Source organism: Peromyscus californicus, unplaced genomic scaffold (genome assembly GCF_007827085.1).
Source record: "Peromyscus californicus insignis strain IS unplaced genomic scaffold, ASM782708v3 Scaffold_2__1_contigs__length_46816999, whole genome shotgun sequence".
In the NCBI taxonomy this organism is placed as follows: domain Eukaryota; kingdom Metazoa; phylum Chordata; class Mammalia; order Rodentia; family Cricetidae; genus Peromyscus; species Peromyscus californicus.
Window position 1 is genome coordinate 44065283 of NW_026294540.1, and position 26025 is coordinate 44091307.

The 26025-nt window shown below is 45.6% G+C and overlaps 1 protein-coding gene across 6 annotated transcripts in view; it reads right to left on the reverse strand.

The window, feature by feature from the left end:
• Stard13 (StAR related lipid transfer domain containing 13) overlaps nt 1–26025 on the reverse strand; it is a 394637-nt gene that overhangs the window by 73294 nt on the left and 295318 nt on the right. The window lies entirely within an intron of this gene.

Here is a 26025-nt window from a genome sequence, read left to right on the forward strand (position 1 = left end):
ACCTCTCTAAGCCTGGGTAGGTTAGCCTTGCAGGCTTCCATTTCCTCTCTATAGAATAGGACTAAACAACAGCGCCTCCCTCAGAGGACTGTAAGGAATGAAACTACTCCACTGTGAAGTGATTACCAGTGCACAGCCTCTGCCACTCTTACCATGGGGGGAGGGGGATGCTGACTTTTTCTGTAACAGACAGAGTTGTTTGTTAATTTAATATCCCGATAGCTACCCACTCAGCCCTTCATCTGGCCTCCAAAAATGGAAGGCATTTATATATTTATTCATCCTATTGACAGGTGTGTAGCGCCCCAATGAGGAAGCCTGCTGTTAAGCCCCGTAGAACACGGCATGGCTCCTGACATATAAGTCTCTAAGAAGATAAACACCCTGTTTCAGCACAAATCAGGAAATCACACCCCTGTGGGGATGGCAGTGCCCTCCAGGGCTCACGGCAAAGGATGTATTTTTGGATAAAGCAACCACTCAAATCCCAGCACATGATGTGAAATTTGAGTCGGACAGTTCTGCTGTGGAGAACCCTTCTTTGGCCCGCCAAGAGCCTTGGAATCTCATGAGCTCATGCCTCCCTGGCAGCAGGTCCTTACGGGACTATATGAGTGCCTGCTGGAGGGCCCTGAGGCCACACGGCACCTGTCAGCCTGCGTCTGGTTCCTCCTTTGACAAGGCGCTTAACATGATTCATTCCGTATCCCACGGAAGGCTCCATTACAGTCTCTCCACTAAATGATATGTGCCGAGCGAGGGTCATAAACGAGAAGTGACACTTTGAAGGTGGCAGTAAAGGCTTCTCCTAAACGGCTGTTACTCTGGGGATGTGAACACCAGCCCGAGGAAGGCGGTTTTGCGATTACAATTTACAATGTGCATACCAGTTAATAAGTAAAATATTAGCTCCCTATGCCTGATACTCGGGGAACTCAAGGTCAAAGATGCCTTAAAACAGAGCCAAACGCAGCAAAGCCTTGGGAAAAAGATCTCTATCAGACTTGTGGGCTTCATCGAGGGAAACACATGCAGCACGTTGATTTTCCATGTCATGAGGAAAATCTGAACCCATGAATGAAGTATGAGCGAAGGAAAACAGGCTTCCTGTGGGTTAATGACTCGGAAAAGTTGGGAGTTGATGTGCAGCTTAAGGTCACTGACCTCAACAAGAGGTCCTGATTCTCCCAGGTAGGCTTCATGCCAAGTCCATTCTTATTGTGAAAAATACTCCGGGGGTCTACACACAGATCTGCTTTGTAAGGAGGTCACATGCAAACTCATTTAGACACCGTACAAACGAGCTGAAATTCCGTTACCTTTATACCAAAGAACTATTCTGAGCTTCTGTCTAAAAGATTATAATGGATGTTCCCCGGATGCTCAAACTGTACCTAACGCTGAACAGAAGCTTTTGAAAACAGTCTTCCATGAACCTCAGCTTATCTAAAGTTTATAAAGAACAAGTAAATATTCATACATAATTAAAAAAGTATTAGGAAGTCTGTCTTGAACAGACCAATGGATGGTCTGGGGCCCTGTTTTGCAATTATTAGTATCAGTTTTAAAATTTATTCTTTGAGACTTTTATAGACGTATGAAATATATTTTGATTACATCCATCCCACACCTCTAATTCCTCAGAAGTCCTCTCCCCGATACTATATCCTCCCAATAAAAACAAAATCCATTGAGTTCAGCTCCTGAGGCCAATTATGTGCATGGGTGTGGGACTCTTCGCTGTAACGCAGGCGACCTACTAAGAAAGGTCACTCTACCATCTGCAGGAGCCAACAGCCACCAGTGGCTCCCCAGCTGGGGGTGAGACCTTACGTGCCTTTACATGGTCTGCGAGTTCTTAACCTGGGGCTTTTAGATAGGATCCAGGGGTCTGGAAAGCTTGTGGCGTGCAAATGTTGCTCTGTGTGCATATGTGTGTGCATGCCTCTGTGTGTGTGTGTGTGTGTGTGTGTGTGTGTGTGTGTGTGTGTGTGTGTGTGTGTATACACATGCATATGCATGCATGTGTTGGCACACACATCATTGTGTTCACCATGGTGCATGTGTGAAAGTCGAAGGACAGCTTGTGAGAGTCAGTCCTCTGCTTCTACCATGTAAGTCCTGTGGATGGAATCCAGGCTATCAGGCTTGGCAAGCACCCATATACACTGAGCCACCTCACTAGTCCACATCTCTGGTGGACTACGGCCTTGTGGACGGTTTGTATTCAGTGACTGTTGACTGAAGGCATGAGCGACTCTGTGAGAAGCAAAATGCAGATACGGAGGCCGACAAACTGAAAAACATCTCTCTCAGATATGCAGGTCCCTCGAACCCTACAGGTCTGTGCCATATGGGAAAAATGTACGGCGAAGTACCCTGAGGTGGGAAACCCTCCATGAAAAGAAGGTAACGTGGGGCCGGAGAGGTGATTCAGCAGTTAGGAGCACCTGCTCTTGCAGAGGACCTACGTCAGCTTGTAGGCATCCTCAATTCCAGGTCCAGGGTATCTGACGCCCTCTTCTGACCTTGAACACATGGTATACACACACACACACAGAACGCTCACGCATATTACAGAAAAATAAATAAATCTGCAAAAGAAGAAGGCAGCACCGTTCTTCTGGTTGTAAGTCTGGTAAGTCTGAGCCTGGGAAATTGTCTGTGGACATCCCTGGGTGGCAGTGTTCCCGAGCATCTGTCCTGTGCCGACTGGGAGAATTAGTCTTGCTGGCTCTGACTCCTTTTAACATTGCCCTGCATCAGATCCTTGGGAATTCCAAGCACACAAGAAACTGCCAGGGTTGGAGACAGGAGAGTGATTGAGGAAAAGGCAGAAGCGGCATGGTGTTCATGCCTGTAATCCCAGGTTCTGGGACTGAGGAGCTGAGGCTGAGGATTGCTGTGAGAGTCTCATGTCAGCGTCTATTACACAGTGAATTCTAGACCAGCTTGGGCTTCGGTGTAAGACAGTGTCAAAAAAAAAAGAAGGAAGGAAAGGAAAAACAAGGAAAAGGAAATTATTACCTCATTATATTGTCATAGAGAATTGCTGTCCTTTTTTAAGTAATGAAGCCCTAGAGGGACAGAGTCATTCTTGAAAAATCACTCATGGTTGCGTCACGACCATAGAAAGAATAGTATAGAACTTTCAAATGTTTGACCACAATCTTCAGTGTAAGATAAAGAAACAGAATGCATATTGTGAATAGGCACACACTGACGTCTGCACACACACAAACTGAAACAAATTTTCACAAATAATAGTTACCCTTTAGGTATGCAAACCCACTCTCCCTTCCCATCCCGTTTTATCCTCCCCAATCTGATATTGCTGGTCATATGCCAGCATCATTAGTCTCAATTGTCAGCTTGATTGGGTGAAAAGCACCTAAGAGGTTAGTTGGGTGCACCTCCGGGTGTGTGTGTGTCGGGGCGCTATCAGACAGGAGTGTGGAAGATGGACCCGAATGGAGGCAATAGCATCCTGTAGGTGAGGGACCCAGATGGAATAAGGAAACCACTCCCTGCTCCATCCTGGCCACTCTGCCTCCCTATCATGGTAGGGAAACTTCTGGAACCCTGAGCCAAAATAAAGCCTTCCTCCTTGTTTTTCTTGGGTGCGTGTCACAGCCATGAAAGTTTCGTTAACACTCATCTTGACTCTGTGTTTTGTAACACTTGGTTACACGAGAAGAATCTAGTTAAATGAATAAACTGAATGGTGTTCCATGAGTTAAATACCGGGGGGGAGGGTCCTCCTTAGACTCTCCTTCTTTCTTAATCCTCCAAAGTCTCACAACGCAATCCCAGGCCCCTGAAATGTTAGGAGACATTTCCCAAACCCCTCTTCTCCTCCCCTCCACTTTCTCCTCCTTGGTTCAGGCCTTGTGTCCAGGACTATAGCAATGGAATTCCAAAGAGTCTCCTTCACTGAGCATCCTTGAAAGCTTTTCTCATCCCTGTCACGAGGAGAACGGAGTTTCAGCTCACCATTATGGCCCACTGTGCCTCCCTAGCCTGGCTGGCCACTGCTGGCCACGGCTCACATCCGGCTGTCCAGCACTGCTCAGAATTCCCCAGCCCAGGCTGTGGTTCACACTCTACACTTGGTTCCAATTGCCTCCTCTTTATCTTTCCTTCCGTTAACAGTCTCATGTCTTCCCCGCCCTGCTTGCTCTCATTTATCTTATACCATGATTCAGTGGAGACACTGGAATCCCAGGGTGGCCTGGCTTTGGGCTGTTACAGTCCTTATGAGATGACTTTGGCATGTTCTCAGTGCACATCGGTCTCCTCCATCTGACCACAGCTCTTTGAGGGGCTTACTCATTCTGGCACCAAGAGTGCCTGGCAGAGCACATGGAACCCGGTGTGTGTTCCGTAGGGTTGAGCCGAGGGCAGCTGGGAAGGGCTTGCCTCATTCTGCGTGAATCTCAGAGTGAACTGTGGACTGATTCCTGCCAAAGAACTCTAAGAGGTCTCTGGCCATGGAACCCTCTTCTCCTTGGAAAGTCTCCTTTGCCTTCCTTCTCCTTACCTGGTCTGACTCGAGGAGGCTGCGGGGCGGGGGCGGGGGCACAATCTGGGCGCCATAGCTTTCTGTTGTACTTCACTTGAGAAGCCTGATGCACCTGTTTCCGGGGCTGAAGTTCGGCAGTGTGCCAGGTCCCAGGCCTAATCAATAACAATCAATGGCATGAAATCTCATGCGGTTTAGGGGCCTTCCAGAGGTGGCTTTGGAAGAGTGCTGGGGAGACCGATGTGGTATAGAGCCTGGTCCTAGGAGACTGAGGCTCGTTGTGTGGTGAGACAAAGGTCAGGGCTCCTCCCGAGTAGATCGGAGGCTGGATTCAGTGTGAACACACCAAAACTCCCTGGATATGCCCGAGAGGAACCCTAACTAACTGTGATGGCCTCATTTGTACCCCAGAGGCAATCAACCAATTGGCCATGATGGCGAGCGGGGATAGGAAATGTCAATAATGACAGCAGTGCCTTCCATTCCTTGAGACAGAATCCTGTTCAACTATGACGACTTGGGTTCTCAGCGAGAGAGAGAAACTGGGTAATATACTGGGGTGAGCTGACTGGGGCCCCTGAACTAGCTGTGTCTGCCTCTAGCACCGTTCTTTGTACTCGGCTTAAATAAGGCCTTGCCTTTCTCAAGGGGGTGCAGCTCACCAGACACTTCTTCCAAGAAGCCTCCTTGGAACCTTGAATTATCACTTGATTTCTGTGACCAGGACTTCCACCTATTTAATTAGACTGAAAATGTGAGCACGGTGGATATGGAGAGGGCGGGGGCTCAATGTAGGTTTGTGGTACTGCCAGTCACAAAGGAAAAATTGAGCTTGTACATGGGCATGGCTGAGGATGATGACGACAACGTTGTAGGTGACTTTTGTTAATCTCTAGAAAGAGAAAAATGACGGAGCCAGGAGAGAAGACAAGTATAGATTATGGACAACAGCCTTGACAACAACCGCAAACCAAAAGACACCGTGGAAAAAAGGTGGCAGTCACACTGTGGAGCTCCCCAAGCAAAGGGCTCCGCAACCCAAGCCTCAGATCTTCTGTGCACATGTGCACCTCATCACTTGTACTTGACCGTGAAGCTGTGAGGGTGTGAGGAGCCCAGGAAAAAACAGACAGTTAGCTCACCCTGCAATCCTGTCTTGGATACAGGAATTTGACTTCATCTTGTGTTTTCAATTGCTGAACAGAACGAATTTTCTATATTGACCTACATTTAAAAACCTGAAGCCTGGGCTGGAGTGATGGCTTAACGGTTAAGAGCATTGGCTGCTCTTCCAAAGGACCCGGGTTCAAGTCCCAACACCCACGCGACAGCTCACAACTGTCTGTAACTCCAGCTCCAGGGATCTGACACTCTCACACAGACATACAGACAGATATGCAGGCAAAACACCAACACACATAATAAATAAATAAATTTCAAAAAAAAACAAAAAAAACAAAAAACCCTGAAGCCATTATTTTTCCCTGAAATGAATCTTGTTTTTTCCCCTTTCCCACTTAAATACCTGAACAGCAGAAAGAAAAAGTACCCTCAATGAATGAATGTAATGTGTTCATACTTTTTTTTTAAATACCAAAAGCTCTCCTTCAAGTATGAGTAAATTGATGCTCTAGGGAGAGGTATGATTCTGCAGTTTCTAAAGACTCCTGGGCATTCTGCCTCCCTGAAGAAGCTCACATGCAATTTTAAAAGAAAAAAAAAATCTTTAGAGAGATCTCTTTGTTCATTTTTTTTTATAACTGCCCCCACTGTATACCACATGAATTCTAACGCCATAGTGAGACCCAAGGGCTCAGCTCTAAACAACCAAGAGACACACGGCCTAGGGACAGCAGAGGTCAGCTAAGCGCAAGACCACAGGATGAATGCAGAATCTCTGCTCAGCAACATAAAGAGCTGGCAGGCAAACAAAGACATTCTTCAACATATTTCCTTGGAACACAGGATGTCTCCGGCGAATTTTACTCGAGAATCCCACCAACCCCGTGCAAAGTGATGACTGCGGGGACACCCTGAATCTTGTTTAGTATCCATGATTCTCCAATCTCTTCAAAGTAAAAACCCGTGCTCCTCCAGACATCATGGAATCCCTGAGCACAGGTCTCAGTGAGGTCACCCTGCACCTCCCACTTCCAAGGCCCGCATGCTGGGGGCGCCAAACAAGCGGGGTTCTCTGAACCGCCTCCAACCCCACGCCCATCGTCTTCTGGATGTTCTTTTCCATCCAGGATGACCTTGTCCCACTCCATCCAACCAGCCAGTTCTCATCCATTTTCCCTTCACTACCTCCTCAAACCTCAGCTCTTAGCGCGACGTCTGTGTGTCTCCCTCTCCTGCCACCCGAGGATGGACGGTTCCCTCCCTCAACGTCCTGGTCCTTCCACCCCACTTACCCCAGCACTAGAATTTTTGGTTTACTCCACTTTCATAGTCCCTCCACAGCCGTCCGCCTCTGCATCATCCCAGTGCTAAGCACCCCAGAGGGGCTTGGTTAATGTTTTCGGGAAGACTGAGGAGGCTTCCAGCACGGAGGTTCTGACGGACATAGAGCAGGGAACAGATGATCATTCTCTCTCCGGCTTCCGGCCACCAAGAGCAAAAAGGAACCTCACTGGTCCCCAGTGACCTGCGGGGCCTCTGCCGAGATTCCAATCCTCCACACTTCCTCTCCCCATTGTTTTCATTCACATTAAAAAGAAACATCAGAGCCTCGAGAAGGAAGATTCTGTTGGGAGCCCAAAGAAGCATGCACTGTCTGATGAAGGGGTTCCTCAGGGCGACTGCAGCGTAAGGTAGAGTAGGTTCCACCGACCCCATCCCCCACCCCCATTACCAACGGAGCCTTTCAGACGAGGACGGAACCATCCAGCCCTAAAGAAACAGCACACAAGTCATTCTGAAATACCAACTGCCTATTATCTTCTGTTGGAAATTTCCAGATCTTTTCTTACACACCCTTGGAGATTATAAACACACGGTGAAAATGTTCCATGTGGCTGGGGATGTGGCTCAATGGCAGAATCCTTGTCTAGCAGGAGGCTCTGGCTAGACCAGCCAGGCATAGAACCAGAAGAACATATCCCGTAACTGGCTGATGTAGCTAAGATGAGTTATTTCAGGGATCTCCTCCTCCTCCTTAGTACAATGGTATAATGGACTCTCCCATTTTTTAATTGAATTCAACTTTGGTATTTTTGACACGGGGGCTTGCTGTGCAGCCCAGGCTGGCCTTGAACTCACTATGTATCTCAGGCTTGCCTCAAACCTGCATCCTCCTGCCTCTGCTTCCAGAATGCACATGACCTCTTAAACATTACAAAGATCCTCTCCTTTTGGCAAGTATGATTTCTATTTACAATCTAAGCTATATATTATTAATATGTATTCCATATTGGTACTTATTTCATAAAGTGATTATAGTGGCATCCAATTTAGGATATTTGAAATGATTAACAGTACACACATATACCATGTTGTATGTTTTTAAAATTCATCTGTGCATGATGGCTTCTATTAGCAAAGGCTCAGGAGTCCACCACACTGCTTCTGTCAGAACCTTCCTGAGAAGGCACTTGAAGCGTCTGCACCATTCCCTCAGGCTGTACAAACGCCTCCTTGTGTCACAGCAGCTTCTGTGACACACAGGGATGACTGTCCTGGGAAAGTGGAGGAGTAACCCTGGGGCTGACGTCATCGTCATTTCTGACATTCCAACCCTGTTCTCTCCCCCATAGGGACACGTTTTCAGACCTATAGCTCACTCCTCACTGCCCACACCTGACTCCCAGGCCACTGAGTCACTTCCTGTCTTCCAGACTTGCTGCTAAACTTCCTTTTGTAAAAACAAAAGTAAGTTAAAACTTAAAGAACATTGTGACTGACACAGAAAGGTCATTTAACAATTGCAGGCTGATAAACATGCAGTGGACTGTGAGTTCCCAGAATCCTTTGTGGTTAGGCTGTGAGAGGGAATTCACCCAAGGCTTGTGGGTGACTCGGCCAGTGACCCCCACCTGCTCTCCTTCCCCAGATGTTCCAGAGACCTCAGAGGCTACATGCGGAGGCGGCAAGCGCTTAGTGTGTCCAGATGTGAAGACTTTCCCACCTCAGGGTGAGTGGGAGGCACATTTGTAGTTGTTAAAGATCGTGACCACTTTTGAGAACAGAGAACTCTGCCCTGTTTGATGCTGGATCCCCAGTGGTACGTCTGGAAAACTGTAGGAATATAGCCAGCATTTGGGGGAATACCGAGAGTGGGTAAGTTATATAGAATATGCACAGAGAAAACAAAAATGAATAGTAAGGTCTGCAGAAAATTTCTGGGCATGTTTATCTGCTGTGTATACACACACACACACACACACACACACACACACACACACACACACACACCTCACTCTAAACTTACTCAAACACTCTTTTGTCTCTTGTGTTCATTTTGGTCTCCATGGAAGGTACCCAACTTTCAACAGGCACCACACCAAGCTAGATTGTCGAATGGCTGCTTTTGAAAAGGCTTCAATGTTTTCCCCTTAAACGACTATTTCGGTTGACCTAAGAGGTTTGCTTTAGCGCTGCTCAGTTTTAGAGAATTAAACATATTTAAGAAGCAACCGGGGATTTTCAAGACTTTAAGGGCAAACCCCCGAAGGGGCCGTTGACTAGGTGGCTCAGGTTTCCCTACCCTAGTCTCCTCATGAAGAAAACTCTTGTGCCCGTCAGGATCCATGTCCATGAAAATGACAATTGTCAGACGCTTTCCCTTAATAAAATTCCCACAAAACCCTCTGTATGTTTGCATTTATTTTCCTTCTAAACTCAAGTTCTGGCCTTAAGACTCCCAGGAACACTTGGTATTTCTTTTTAATCATTCCTTTTTATTGGGACAGGCAGTGTCTGTCAGGTATGAGCCAAAGATTCTCAGGCCTTGTATTCCTCCTCCTTCTCTCTCTCTCTCTCTCTCTCTCTCTCTCTCTCTCTCTCTCTCTCTCTCTCTCTCTCTCTCTCTCTCGGTTTTTTGAGACAGGGTTTCTCTGTGTTGCCCAGGCTGGCCTTGAACTCCCTGAGTCCTGGGATTGAAGGCGTGGGACACCTCTGTTGAGCCCTCCTGCCTCTCTTTTGTCAAACAGGTTCCATTTCTTGAAGTTTCCTTTTTTTAAGAAATAACTTGGTCTTCTCACAGGACCCCTAACAGCAGGAACAAGGGCTGTCTCCAACTCTTTTACTGGCTCTTGGGACCCTACTCCTCATACTGGGTCACCTTGCCCAGCCAGTCTTAGTACATGGGGAAGTGTTTGGTCTTTCTGCAACTTGATATGCCATGTTTTACTGATATTCATGGGGGACTTGCCCCTTCCAGGATGGAGATGGAAGAGGAGGGGGTTGGGGTGTGTGAGAGGAATGGGGGAGAGGGACTGAGAGGGAAGGGTGGTGGGTAGGCTGTGGCGGGGTGTAAAAATAATTTTTTAAAATTATTAAAAAAATAAAAGAAAGAATGCCATAGGCACATAGCTTGATGTGCCATAAAACCATAAGATAGAGTTACACACCAGGATTTTAACTCCTTTAGTGTGTTCCTCACATCAACAGCAGGTACAGTATACCTAAGCAGGAATCGCCAATGTAAGTGCGTCCTTTAAAGTTGATACTTAGCTGGACATGGTGGCATGTACCTTTAGTCCCGGCATTTGGAAGGCAGAGGCAGGTAGAGTTCTGTGAGTTCCAGGCCAGCCTGGTCTATACAGTGAGTTCTAGACCTGCTAAGGCTACATAGTGAGACTATACCTCAAACAAACAAACAAACAAACAAACAGATAAATAAATAAATGCCTATTCTAGCTATTTCTCAGAGCAAAAAATTAGTAAATGAAAAAGAAATAAAAAATCATATGCTTAGTGTAGGTTTCTTAAGTCAGAAACTGTGATGTCTTTTTCAAGCTGATCTTCCGGGATTCAGGGTTCTGCTCAGCTCCCCCTTGTTCGACCCACCAAAACTCGACCCCAGATTTTGGCAAGTGATGAGTAGGGGTGCCTGGATGAAATATGACACCTGGCAGCTTTCAGCTTCGACCCACTCTAACTCTTTAAATGCTGTTGTAAAAATGACAGCTTGCCATCTGACCTTAGACTTCTTGTTATTTTAGAATTTGGCTTCCCAATGCTCCTTGGGAGAAAACAATCTTCCCATTGTGTAAGGAATACTGTGACGGTGGAGAGTGAAGGAATTCCTATGTGGCTAAAGTTCCACCCTGGGTGGTGAGCACCGGCTTGGGATGATGATGAGGATGATGGTGATGATGATTTTATAACCTGAATGTGGTTTGCATACAATGTAGTCTAAAGAGTTACTGAAGCCAGGGTGACGGCAGCACCCCAAATGTTTTTAAGTATGCAGCTTTCGGCACTGCCACTGTGATGGACCAGTGGACTCGGGACTGGGACAGTACACGCAGTCTCCATGTGCTCACTAGAAATGACACAACCATGAAAAAAGAAGTTATTTGATAAAAGAAAAAACAAAAGCACACCCCTCAGGTCCATTCCAATTCATTGTGCTACTCAAATTTCAATTAAAAAAAAAGGCTTTGGAATTTGGTAAACAATTTACAAGATGTAATTATATTTGATAAGTTACATCATAAACAGTTCCTAAAGTGAAACTGAACCAAAAATTATAGCCATCTTTCTAAGTGTACTTTTCTTGAGAGAGTTCTGATGATTCGGCCGCAAAAGGTTGCTAGACCATAAGCAAACTGATTCTAAAATGATTTAAATGTACTTTGTAAAGATGCTTTCATTGGTCCTAATCTATCTCTTGTTACCAACACATTTATAAAGCTCTCAGGGTTGTTGTTGTTGTTGTTATAAGGTCAGGAAACGAAGGGAAAGAATGAGCTTGCGGAGTGCAGGGGCTTTTCCAGGGCAGGTTATTCTCTCACAGGTGGCTTGAGAGGGGCATAATGAAGCCACTCTGCAGAGTGGCTTGCCAGCTGGGTGACTTTGTCGGCAAAACTTGACCCTTCCCAACCTTGAACCTTCTTCCCAGGAAGAGGAAGCCTCTTTGACAGTCTTTCAGATGCACTGAGAATCTTGTGATTTGCACGATGAAACACGATGCTGACATAGAGAGAAGCCCACGTCCCTGGGACGGCGGCACAGGACTCCAGAGAACATGAGCCTGGACTTTGGTCCTGGCTGTCTGAGGGTAGACAATGGTTACACACACGCTAACCCTATCAAGAAAAGCCCTGCGAATGTCAGGGAATATCATGGAATGTTGAGGTTTATCTGACTCTTGCATTGCTTGGAAACTTTCGTTGACGATCCTTGATCCCCGTGGTTGACAATGACTTCACAGTGTGGTCTCTGACCTAGCAGGCTAAGCCTGCCTCTCCACAAAGCCACAGGCTCAGCTGCTGCCTCTTGGTCCCTCACACCAGTCCCAGTGCATTCTCTCTAAATTTGGGGATCAAATGTAACATTTCCAATCTCTCCCCGTTTTGTGATCCGATTCTAATGAAAGTGAGCGTGAAGGCGGGTTGCCAAACGCGGAGCCTGAGTAAAGCCATACTGTTGAGTCATTCTGTTACTCTAAGGCAGATCTAAGACAGCATGTCTGGGTAAGTAAATGGCCTCCGACTGCACCAGCCTACAGAGCAGCTGTGCAGTCTGGCCTGGTGCGAGCAGCCGTGGCTGGCTTTCCCTGAAGTGGACTCACAGGCAGCCAGGAAACACAGTGTCTGTTTATTAGCAGTTCCCACAGCACTTGACCAGTGTGAGGCACACAGCACATGGTTAAACGTGGCAGCAACTCACCCAACATTGTCACCGAAAAGGAAAAAAGTTCTACGGCATGCAAAGGCTTTAGGTATTTTGTGGTTTTACTGGAGATAAACACTTGCTATAATTGTAGTATTTACTAAACAGGGAATAAGCTATTTGGGAGCTAAAGATATATCTTGGTAACACAGTGTTCCGTATTCCGTAATTTTTCCCCAAAGGCATATTCTGGAATGTTCTCTTTAGCATAAATCATATGAGAAGGGTTTATAAAGCTCACATACAAAGGTTTATAAAAAGCGCTATTTTTATTAAAAAAAATTTCTTGCTATATAGTGTTCAAATATTCTGGTTAAGAAAATCTGCATGGCTACTGTTGATGCAACAGGTGAGTCACAGTGCCTGATGCTTTATGCAGAATGGCTCATTTCACCATCCCCACCATGAGGAGGAAGAGGCTGAGGCCCAGGGAGGTTAAATGAGGCCGCCCAGGTCTTGCATTAGGGATGTTGACACTTGAGACAAGCATTTCTGTTTCCAGCCTTTGCCTATAACTGTGAACTCTTCCAAATTCTTCTGAAGACGCTAGACTATAAATAGATTAAAAACACACCAAAAGTTGTTGATATAATTTCTCTGTGTGTGTATGTGTATGGAGTGGAGAAATGCCACCTATAAAGATGGGCTTATCAAATTCTGCTAAAAATAGAACTTGCTATTGACAAAAAACGAGGAGTAAAAGTGGAATCACTAAGCAACATTTTCCAAAGGTCTTGGAGCTTTCCAGAAGGTTATGCAGGAGAACACTGGGTTTCCTGTTGGAGTGAAATCCTTAAGAGTTTTTATGGAGGTGAGGGCAGGGAACATTTGAAAACCATCAAACCGGAGTGTGCGATTGGCCACCCAGCTAAAGTCCCTCGTGTGGCTTCTTGCCCTGATGACACCCTGAGGTTAACTTGACCAAGCCGGGCGGTGGTGGCGCACGCCTTTAATCCCAGCACTCGGGAGGCAGAGCCAGGCGGATCTCTGTGAGTTCGAGGCCAGCCTGGTCTCCAAAGCGAGTTCCAGGAAAGGCGCAAAGCTCCCCAGAGAAACCCTGTCTCGAAAAACCAAAAAAAACAAAAAAAAAAACAAAAAAAAAAAACTTGACCAACACCGCTTCAGAGGTGAGCGATCCAAGACTCAGAGACGTAGGAAAGCGTGCGCACAACCAACAACGGTCTCGGGATTCAAACCCAAATCATCCTGAGCCCCCAAGTCTTCCCTCTCCCACACAGCCTCTTGTAGTTGTTGGCTGGTACACAGTATTTTCAGCAAGAGAACAAAACAGAGCTCTTGTGACTGGGGGACAGGGAAGAGAAAGTACATGGACCAGTGAAAAAGACAGGAGGTCAATCCAGTCACCTACACTATTAATTAAGCTTTGTTATCTGCCAGCTAGTCCTGCATGGCTCCATGGTGATTATCAAGGCAGTCAGGACTTCAAATGGTACTGATAACAGAATGTAATCGGATTATGCATTTCCCCCTCTTGGTAGCTTAGGCAAAAATGTTCTTTTAAAGCCAAGGTTTCTGTGTTGTTTTTCTATTAGTTACTAGTTCAGAGTGATCCCAGGGACCTCAAGGATTGTTAGAGCTGATTTTCACGTACCCGTGGAAAGAGACAGAAATAGTTCTGGCTGAGTAGGAATGAGTGTGGACTTAACAACTAGTGGCCTTCACACAGCAGAAAAGCCACAGCAATGGAGCATGGACACAGCCCGTGTCTAATAAAAACATCTTTATTTACGATGTCTGGACCACTGACATTTCCCTTTTAAAACCAGATATTTACTTAAGTACTTAGAGCAATTTTGCAAACAAATCTGAATTTAAATATGGAGAAATGGTTAATATTTTATTTTGGAAATATTCTGCTTTTAAATTCGCTTGATTAAAGTGAATCTTTTTTATTCTCATTTTTTAGGTTTATTCACGTATTTCATGTATAGGTGTTTTGCCTCCATGTAATATGTGCACTGCATCATGCAGTGTCTGAGGAGGACATATGAAGGCATTGGATCCCCTGGATTGGAGTTGTAGACGGTTGTGAGCTGCTTTGTGGGTGCTGGGAACTGAACCCGGGTCCTCTGCAACAGACAGTGCTCTAACCACTGAGCCATCTCAATTCCCTATGTGTAGCTTTGACTTTCAAAAAATATTCTGAGTTTTAAAAAGTCTCTTATTGTGTTCCTTGTAAATGTAGACCCGCTTATGCTAGGTTAATTGGCATCTGAGTTTGAAAGTAGATCCGTGTTTAGACATCATATTTTAGGATATTTGCCATGAAGTGAAAAGTTTGCTTTCATAGGGACTTGCTATTAAACAACCACGTTTGTTAATAGCAAACTCTGAAATGCTCTGGCGCTCTGTTACCATCAGGGAAAATATCGGAGACACAGTGAAGAATTAAAAGGAAAAGACACTTGGTTCTCAGCCCCCGGATATGTTTCTCACTTTGGAGAGAGTGAAAACGGATTTTTTTTTCAACGTAAAAAATGAATGATAAACCGCTTTTTAGAAAGGAGATTATATATGCTATTAGTCATTCTGAAAAATGACCGTGGTTTCAGAAGCTTTGATGGGCACTTCTCTGTTGGGACACCCCTCCCTTGTATAAACACATACACATACCCGTGCTTCATATGAGCTGCAATCTCACAGGGACTTCAAGGAAAAACTTAAACAAAACAAAAAGCCCTCATATTTTCCCATGCTTTTTTTTTTTTACTTCTTCTGTCAGAACTTTTATGAGATTGGAGGAAACTCTTCTATTTATTTTCCTTTGTTCTTCCCGTCTTACTGGAAGCAAGCATTATCTGGATGTAATCATCCTCAATGAGAATAAATTTGGACTAAGGAGATGACTCAAATCAATGACTTCAGAATTAAAATGTTTAATTCTGCTGCCACTTTGGATATGCCATAAAGGGGCAACATTTCCACCTATTCTAATGCGACGTATATTTCCCCTTCGAAGGAAAGAATGCCATTTTTATCAACCTTTTCTTTCACCTTCAGACTTTCTCAGCCCTCTGCAACTCAGCTTTTGAAATTCTACGGCAGTCGAAACACCAGTGAGGGCACAGTGGTCGAGCTCCTGCCTAGCAAGCGTGAGGTGCTGTGTTCAATTCCCAGCATGACTGAAACAAAACAACACCCTCTGTCCCAAACAGTTCAAAACAAAACAAAACCCAAAAAGTCTGGCAGCCGCCCCCACTCCCACACACGATATGAGCCTCTCTAGCCTTCTTTCTCAGCTTCTTAACATGGTTTTTCTCTCTAAATCACTGCTTGTGTTCATCTAATTCCTAGTGAGCCTGCCTGGTGTTCCAGCCACCTGGAGCTGACCAGTATTTTCCTATGTGAAGGATCCCATAGCAACCAGCTTTGTGTCAGGGACACAAACCAGATGTCCCAGAGCTGCCAGCCGTCAGCACCCACAGAAGGTTCATAACAGTGTTTGAGAGTTCGAAAGTCATCGTCTCTCAGGGCACAGGGTGTGTGTGCGTGTGTGTGTGTGTGTGTGTGTGTGTGTGTGTGTGTGTGTGCGCACGCGTGCACGCGCGTAAGTGTATGAGTGCCATGCGTGCATGTGGAGGTCAGAGGACAACAGGGTGTGTGTGTGTGTGTGTGTGTGTGTGTGTGTGCGTGTGTGTGTGTGTGTGTGCACGCGTGCACGTACGTAAGTGTATGAGTGCCGTGCGTGCATGTGGAGGTCAGAGGGCAATCTCAGGTGTTGATCCCTCTGGCCACCTTGTTTGAGGCAGGGCCTCTTGTTCTCCACAGGCCAGCTGGCCTGTGAGCTTCTGGGAATTCTCCTGTCCCACCTCCTATGTCACCACAGGAGCACCAGGATGGCAGACACACGTGGCCATGTCCAGCTTTCACACGGGTCCTGGGGATTCACACTCAGGTCCTCACACTTGGGTGGCGGGTGCTGCATGGACTGAGCCTCTCCTCAGCGCTAGAGCACAGCTCTTCAGTCACGGGGGTAGAGACTATGGAGGAGGGGAACCGAGATAGGCAAGGTTACAAAGATCTGTGTAAACTATCAGTTTTTCACAAGCGCTGCCATCTTGCCAGGTTAGTAAGCCTCACATAGCCTCAGTTTCTCATTTGTGAAATGTGGCCGTGAGAACGCTGTGGGTGAAGTATACTGTGGTTGGCAGATGAGAAGCACCTGGCGTATCTACTGTTATTAAGAAACACATAATACAGATACAGACTGGGGCAACAAAGGTCTACAAATCAGGGTGCAGAGGAATGAATTGGACACGCTGGTACTTTTATTTTGTACATTTTATTTAAACATTTTTTGCAAAACCAAATTATTTTGGCCAGAATTTAATAAGGGATGCTATGCTAAGTCCTGTTGGTGGTTTCTGAAGGCAAGAGGGAACTGTATGGGGTGGAGGGCTGCTGTGTGGAACAGCAATCTTCCCTGTATCTGTTTTCAACACTGCCACTCATCATACCATAGGAAAACCTACATGGACCTGGTGGAGAGCATCATGGGCAACACTACACGCTCTTCATTAAGCAAACCCCCGGAAAAATCGATAATTGACTTAAGATTCTTGCCGAGTTGTTTTGAGGGAAAGAATGTTAATTATCAGGAATGAGTAGCCAAGCAGGATGAGATAAAGCCGGTTAACAGTCACCTCTCCAAGGGAAAAATAATGAGAACGGGTCTGGATGAGGCAAAAGTTGGGTTGAGCTCATTTCAAAGAGTTTGGGAAGACAATGTGAAGTGCGGTTTTATGTGCTCTGGCCTCTGTGTCTTGAGCTATTAGTGACAGTGAACATGAACGTATACTAATGTGCAAAGATGAGGATGTTGGAAATGCTGTTTAAGCTTTGTTGCTGACAGGAGGGGGGAGAAGTCCTCAAGCTATTACCGTTGGCTACATCCTAAGGCTCTTGATGGATGCTTACAGAAAGCTCTGAGATACCGTGAAGGCTGCTGCAATAACCGAGATGACTGTTAGGAGGTGGGTAGCAAACGCCATGTGGATACCACAGACAGTGGGGTGAGTCACGTACCAAAGGGAGTGGGGCACAGAGGTGGCACATGGCAGTGTGAGGCTCCATTACACTCCTTTGGTTGGCAACCAACTTAGAACTTATGAACTGTCATTTCCAGAATTTCCCATTTGATAATTTCTGACTGTGATTAACGATCGGTAACAAGATGTGGGGTAAGGGAAACGACTGTACACTTACAGTAGTGAGGTCCCCTGTGCTAAGAACCATGTGATACAGGCACACATATCATGAGCTCATCTCCTGCGGCATGCTTCCAACAGTTTATGCAATGTGGTGCACTTTGTGTTTCTACTGAGAGGTCATCAGATGAAGATGTTCGTTACCCAAGTCCTGCTAAACCCGCCTAGTGCTGAGAGGTTAGTATCTTTAGTACCCCGGAGCCTATTTACAGCACGCACACCCCATACGAGGTACCCTCATAGCTCAGTATTACAGACAGGGTTAGGTATCACCTGTCATCGAAGAAGACGACTATTTGCTTCTAACCAAGTCAGCTCAGTTGAGGAAGGCTTGTAGAAACGAACAACAAAACCCCCAAGACTATCCCTCTTGACAGTCAGCCCAATAAAGCTTGCCTGAAGTGAGCCTGCTGTCAGAGTTAAGTACGTGTGCTCCCTCATTCTCTCTCTGTGCTCCCTCAGTCTCTCTCTGTGCTCCCTCAGTCTCTGTGCTCCCTCATTCTCTGTGCTCCCTCAGTCTCTGTGCTCCCTCAGTCTCTCTCTGTGCTCCCTCAGTCTCTCTCTGTGCTCCCTCAGTCTCTCTCTGTGCTCCCTCAGTCTCTGTGCTCCCTCATTCTCTCTCTGTGCTCCCTCAGTCTCTGTGCTCCCTCAGTCTCTCTCTGTGCTCCCTCAGTCTCTGTGCTCCCTCAGCCTCTCCAATCTAAGAAGCAATCTTTACACCTTTACACACCTTTACACGTTGGCAAATGTCCTCTCCTCTCCCATCAGTGAGTGCAGGATGTCTCAGTAAGTGCAGCGCTCGCTCAGTGATGCCACATACAGTGTGTGCTTGTTGAGTGGGTAAAAAAAAAGCTACCCTTAAGTCAAAATACACTGCCCATCGAGTCGTACATCACAGCGCCAAAGTCAACATTTTCTACTCGGTTCTGATGCTGTTTTCCCCACTGGCCCATGAGCTCCGTGAGGGAAGGGAACTTCATTTGACTAGTTGAATTATTTCTTGGGTTACAGTAGCTTACAATTGGCCTTGGCACATATATTAATAGTTGTCGCATGGGTGGACAGATTGCAATGGACCTATTCACAGTATTCTACACATAATTTGTAAAATAATGTCAGAACTTACAATAATTGAGTCTGTCTCCCCTTCAAGTCCCATTTCCCATGCAGTGATATTTCTAACAGCATGCTGGGGCCACCCATTTATTTCTCTAAAGAATTATTTATTTATTTATTTATTTTAAAGGTTTATTTACTTATTATGTATACAGAAGAGGGTGCCAGATCTCATTACAGATGGTTGTGAGCCACCATGTGGGGGCTGGGAATTGAACTCAGGACCTCTGGAAGAACAAACAGTCAGTGCTCTAAACCTCTGAGTGATCTCTCCAGCCTGAATTATTTATTTTTATCTTATGTATATGAGTGTTTTGCCTTCACCTATGTGCACTATCCAAGGAGGCCAGAAGAAGGCGTTGGATCCCCTGGAACTGGAGTTACAGATGGTAGTGAGCCATATGGGTGCTGGGAACTGAACTGTGGTCCTCTGGAAGAAGAGCCAGTGCTTGTAACTGCTGGGCCATCTCAGTAGCTCAGATGTTCTCAGTCTGTGGGTCATGACCCCTGGGGGGGATTGCATGGCCCTTTCACAGGGGTTGCATATCAGGAATCTTGCATGTCAGACATTTACATTACAATTTATAACAATAGCAAAATTACAGTTGCAAAGTGGCAACAAAATAATTTTATAGTCGGGGGTCACCACAGCATAAGGAACTGTATGAAAGGGTCGCAGCATCAGGAAGGTTGAGAACCACTGCAGTAGCCCCATCCCTCTCCCTCATTTAATTTTTAACACATCAAACATTTTAAAGTCTGTGCGCTTTTCTAAGCAAGTCTTTTGTTTGGTAGTATCTATATTCTTCTTTTCCCTGTGCTAAAATGGATTCATACTTCTTGGCCAAATCACACCATACATCAACCTTTCCAGGTCTTCCAATTAGATGTAAATCTGTGCATTGCCTCCAGCCTTGGAGCTGCACAGAAGTCACTCTTTCCTGAGTCACGGCCCTCTCTGACCCCGGGATGGGGATGGATGCGATTCCACAGGCTTGCTTCCCTTTCCACAGTTCCCTGTACACAGCAGGTGCTCAATAAACACGCGTTGAAATGAGATATACAATATTACTGTGCATACTCTGCAATGAGACAGAGGACTTGGGGTAAGAGTAACAGTTGGATAAAATAAGGTGATGTGGAGGGAACAGAAGAGAAACACACCCTCTTGGCTTAAACAAACCTATGAAGCAGGACATATCAACAGTCAACCCTAAAGACACAGGTCTCTTCTTGTTCTTTGCTCTAAAGCCTGGCACAGAAGGGTCATCTACTGTGAGGTCTCATCATCAGCTAAAACAAACAAACAAACAAACAAACAAACAAACAAATAAATAAAATAAATCAACTGTTTTCATTTAAATTGAGCTCTGACTATTGTATTGCTGCTTAACTTTTTGTGGTTTTATTCAAGTACTTGCAAAGCCCAAAGAACACCAGCCAGGGAGCCTCTAGAAAGAGCACAGAGCTCTTCCGTGGAGTCATTTATGGTTAATTTAAGCAATTGCCTTTCATCGGCTTGCTGGGGTTCTCTAGGTGTGTCCTGTACCAGTGCAGTCACAGCTGGGCCCAGCGCCAGACAGTGCAGACAGTCTAGGATGCAGGATAATAAGCATGTGCCGATGAACAATGGCTCGCAAGAGATTTCCCTAAGCCATTGTTTTCTGGTGGTGATAGAGTCATTAGCCCCAAGAAGCCTATGGCACTGGGTTTGCCGAGGCCATCAGGGGACTTTGTGTTCTAGAGATCTCAAGGAAGAAGTTCTGGTGGGACTTCTTGCCCTTTGCTGTTGGGTGCGAGATGAACAGGTGTCCTGAGAAGACAACTGCACACCCTCAGCCTGCACCCCTGCTCTCCTCTGCCTGTAGCAGCTTACTGCTTAGCATCCCGAAGGCTTCCTCGGTTCAGGGATTCTGAGTCCCTCGGCCTGCAGCTGGCTTCTAGTTCCCCAAACAGGCTCAGCTCAGTTCCAGCTCAGATCAGTGGCCAGCCTCTGCCCTGTGCTGCCTGTCACGTGTGTGAAGGCCCTGGAGGGAGTGAGCTAGAACATGATGCCATGAAGGTGTCTCTTCAGACTTCTGATGCCTTACTGAGGACAAACAGGGTTCCTTCATGAAAGATTTCCCTGACTGTTAAGACTTAGGTTTTCAATAGGGTTACTCTCTCAGGACTCACTCTGCCCTGCTCCCGACACCCCTCAACTGTTGGCACAGAATGTTTGCCTACCTCTAATCCATTTGGGAATTTATTTCTGTATTTATTACCATGTTTATATCATTTGTTAAGTGAGTATTCGCTCATCATTTAAACAGAAAACAGAGGAATTACATCATTTACTCTGCAACGCACAGAACATGTATCTAACCAGAAGCATCTAGAAACATCATTAAATAATTTTCAGAATCTTTGGGGCGAGAGATATGTACATTGAGGAAAAGCTCTGCAGCTGTCACTTCTTCAGTCTGGTGTCATGGCTGAGAACGTGGGGTGTGGGGGCGGCAGTATGAAGAGTGGGGTGCATTCTAAGTATCACCTGAGAACTGACAGCGGACCCCCACTTGCTAAGCACAAGGCAAGATGATAGATAGTATGTATGCTCAGGGCTGAGCACCCGCACAGCCCTGATTTGGTGGGAGATTATTTCCAGTCCCTCTGTGATTCATCCTGATTCAACATGCAGACGCATATGGCAAAACGGATTTACCTCTGCTGGCTATTCTGTGTTTAAAAAAAGATTAATTGTGAGGTTATAGAAAGCCTCCATAATTTACACAGTTTCTTCCTTGTCATTTAGCAAGTATATTCAGGTTTTCCTGTTGTAACCTCATTTGAGAGAGGCCTTGAAGCAGCAAGATTTTCCATCTCTTGGCTGGAGAGATGGCTCAGCAGTTAAGGGCCTGAACTATAACTGTAGAGGGCCAGAGTTCACTTCCCAGCACCCTTCCCCAGCTTCACACCTGTAAGCCCAGCTCCGGGGGATCCTACACTCTCTTCAGGCTTCCACAGGCACTGCACTCATGTGGCATACAGGTATATGTACACAAGTGTGCACACACGTAAGTTAGTACAAAATGAAAATAAATCGAAGTGTGATTAGTAGGACTGAGGTAGGATCAGCAGGTTAACATTTTATCTAGTAGTGACTGCTTTGAAATCTTTCTGTTAGAATATCAGGTTTCCTGTCTTAAAGGTCTATATGGTATTATAACGGTCAAACAGTTCCAGACACATGGTTACCTGGATTGTGGTATTTGCAATGGCAAAATACCACAAAAAAAACTGGTAGGGGATACTTTCTATTTATTTATCCAACAAACATAACTTGATCATTAACACTGTAGTTAGAAGAAACTACAGTGAGTGCCAGATAACCAAGTAACAGATGATTTACCAATAAAGAATTCCAAGTAATGGATGATGCATAAAGAAAGAAAGAGTAAGATAAAGATTTGATTCAAATGCATACTAAGGGGTCATGAATGAAGAAGGCTGTAATCCTGTGAAGGAATTGTGTTGGAAGAAGGTTTCAGAGAGCATTGATCTTTAAAGTAGCTCTGGAACTTGAGGACAGGTTGGTTGCCCCGAAGGTGTAAGTACCACTATTGCCTAGTCGGTATAATCTCTAACTGTATTCCAAACACTTCTCCTCACCTTCACAGCAAGTGGAGCTTCCAGCCCTCACCAGAGAAGCTTCTTTTGGCAGCAGATGGAAACCCTTACAGAAATTCACAACTGGTGAAACGTACAAAGAAGAAATGACCGTGGGGATGGCCAGCCACAGTGGATACAACTACAACACAACCCCTACACCTAAAGGCTCAGAGGACAGTCCAGAAGAGTAAGCAGAAAGATTGTAGGAGCCTTCCAGAGGACCAGGAGGTCTGCTGTGAGGCTGTACCCATGAAATGGAGTCATCTAAACAAGATCTGAATGGTGACAACACCAGCTGACATCCCAACATGGATGAGGAAATCCCACAAGGCCCTACCTCTACATGAAGAGCTACAGGCAATGAATGGATCCTGAGAGAGGAGAATCAGTCTTCTACAGGCACAAACCCCCTGATAGGTCATTTAATCCCAAATCATCAGCCTTCAACAAATACAAATACAAGTAACACCAAACGGAATTATCAGGCTGTATTTATATGCACCTGTGTGTGTGTATGTGTGCGCACACAGATACAAACGTGCATATCTGTAACATCTGTAACAATAATTAAAGAAGAACAGGTCATGAATTTGAGAGGGAGTAAGGAAGATATGGGAAGATTTGAAGAAGGAGAGGAGAAGACGGTGTAAATACAGTACACATGTATGAAACTCTCAAAATTAAAAGGACCTTTAAATCTAAGGGTATTAATGACTAAAAAGGTAAAGGAGGTGGAATGTGAAAAGGGGCAAAGAATCAGTAAAGCAGGAAGGTCAGAGGGAACGCACATAGAAAAAAGTGTAACAGTGGAGAAACACTAGAGACTAGACCCAGAAGCGGAGAGTACTTACGACAAAGCTAACACAAAACCACCAACTTAAATACAAAAGTGAAGCAAAAATCAAAGTGTGAAAGAAGGAAGCGTAGAAATTGATTTTTTAATTTGCGCCTCGGTGTCTGGCTTCCCCGGAAGCTGTCCGAGCTCTGGTGCTTTATTTAGGTCATTTTTCAGGAACGTGAAGAGGCCCGATTGGCTGCTTAAACTGGAAAAAGATTGGGATTGGCTGGCTTGTGGGAAATGGTCTTTTCTTTGATTGGCTGCAGGTGTTGTGCTCACATCACCAACTTCCTCTATTCTGATGCAGAGAACAGGGTTTGGGGATATTGATTGTTAGATTTGACTTGAAAAAAGAAAAGAAAGAAACCAGAAAAAAAAAAGAAATTGATTTTTTAAATCATAGGAGAGAAGGGGCTGGAGAGATGGTTCAGCAGTTATGAGCACTGGCTGCTCTTCCAGAGGACCTGGGTTCAATTCCCAGCACCCACACGGTAGCTCACAGCTGTTTCTAACTCCAGTTCCAGGGGAATATGATGCCCTCTTCTGGACTCCCCAGGTTCCTGCATGCATGTGGCACGCATAAACTCACACAAGTACACACATATACACGTACAAGTAAAATGAAATAGAACCCTCTAAAACCTAACATACTTTTCAGAACCCGGAACTGGAACACGAAGGGCATGGAGGTCTGCAATGGGGCCAGATGCAGGATGGGAGGACATGGAGGAGAAAGCTGGCTAGTTCTGGGAGGGGATCCAGAGCACTGAAAGAATGATACCTCTGAGGAGATTGGATGGTGAAGCGAAGCCTTTGAGCAATGGGTAGGATTTATTAAAACAAAGCAGGGGAAAGGAATATTCCAGAGAGAAAGAGGTTTAACATTTCCATGCAGATACTGTCATTTGATCTTCAAGGCCACCCCAGGCACACATTCTTATTCCCACAGCACAGAAGCAGGACCCAGCGACGGCCTAAGGTCACTCAGTTGAGTGGGTGGCTCCCAGGGCCATCAGGCGTCCTGAACTCAGCCTGCTGTGTGCCCTGTGCTGGCTGAAGGACATCCCTGATCTATGGGTATCCAAGCGGTGCAGGCAGTGGGCACAGGGAGGCCTGACTTCTGATTGCTGTAGCACTAGTGAGCAGCCGTCCTGTTTATCCGTTGAATGAAAATGCTTTCAAACAGCACACTAAGGCCCGCTACCTCCAACGCTTTGTATTTATACACAGCCACTTTTACTGAAACATTTAAAAAAGATAACACATATATCTACCTGAAGATAAACATATATATGTATATATTTTAAATAGTGTATATTTGGGTCTGTAAAATGGACAAAGAACTTTAGTCAACTTAATTGGTACTGTTATCTAGTTTCTCTATATTAGGAAGTTTAAAAATACGTTGCACCAATATTAACCCAATTTCTAAAATTTCAAAGCTAATTGAAGAAATGGCTAGTTTTTCACAATGCTGGAAAGTGTGATGAGTAAATGAAAGAAAAGTCCACATAGAGGGAAAAAATCAGGCGGCTCCCTGCAAGAGCAGGCAACGATAAGCAAAAGCAATACCACATGCGATTACTGAATTTGATTTTCGCGTGGTTCAGTGTTTCAGCACCGTGAGAAGTTCAGTCTAGGGAAATGAAGGCGATTTAACAGTTTGAGGTATGCGAGGATACCCTGCTGACATCTGAAGCTTCTCTGGGAGGGATGGCTAGACCCACTTACTCCGCTTGCAAGCCATGAAACACAACTATCACTGGGTTAACGGTCTTCTGCGCAACACGGTGATTATGACAAAAACCCAATGCTTCTGAATGTCATTGGTCTTCATAACAAATTTTAAATGTCCCTATGAAATCTGATAAAATGGGGACAAAAATCAGCCATGTGTTCCTCCAGGTGACATGCATGTCCCAGCACATGGGAATTTAGCTCAGGCAAAAGATAGTGAGACCCAACCTTTAGTTTCTAGTTTTACCAACAAGAACAGACATTAATGTGGCGTTCATTACCAAATGTGTGGGAAGGGTCCTGTTGAAACCAAGTGGATCAGAAAGGGCCCAGGGCCCCTTCTTTATCGGTGGAACGCTGGCCGTTGAGGGATACTGGGGGAGGGAGGGTCACTCTCCTTGGGGACAGGGCCCCTGTTGGGTTGCCTGCCCCCAGTGATGTTCACAGACCCACGTGCACATGGGCAGCACTAACTGGACATGGGGTTATTAACAATAAAAACAAAAAATAAAAAGAGGACAAGAAGCTGGGTGGGATGTGTGTGTGTGGGGGTGGGGGCCTTGGAAGCTGGGTGGGGGATAGATCAATCAATATACATTGAAACCTTCAAAGAATTAGAAAATTATTGAAACAAAACCAAACATGTGCCCTCATACAGACATAGATATAGAGATCAACAACAGAATGTTCCAGTATTTCCCAATGAACATCATACGTCCGTCTCTAATCTCCATCTTATGTCTGGCTTCCCTGGAGCCCTGCCTACTGGCATTTTCTTCCTTTGATTTTCTTTTCTTTTCTTTTTTTTTTTTTTGTATCTGCAGGATACAATGAGAGCAAACCTTTGGTTTCCAGTTTCCCCAACAAGAACAGACGTTACTGTGGCGTTCATTACCAAGTGTGTGGGAAGGGTCCTGTTGAAACCAAGTGGCTTCAGAAGAGGCAGCACCTCATTCAAGGTGCTCAGGACCCTAATGGGTGTCAGGGAACCAGAAAGAGACCAGCACAGCCCCCTCCCACGTAGCTGTCCCCACCATCCGTCACTGCACCGTGCCTGCCTCCATCCCCCACAGAAACGAAATTAGTCAGTGAGG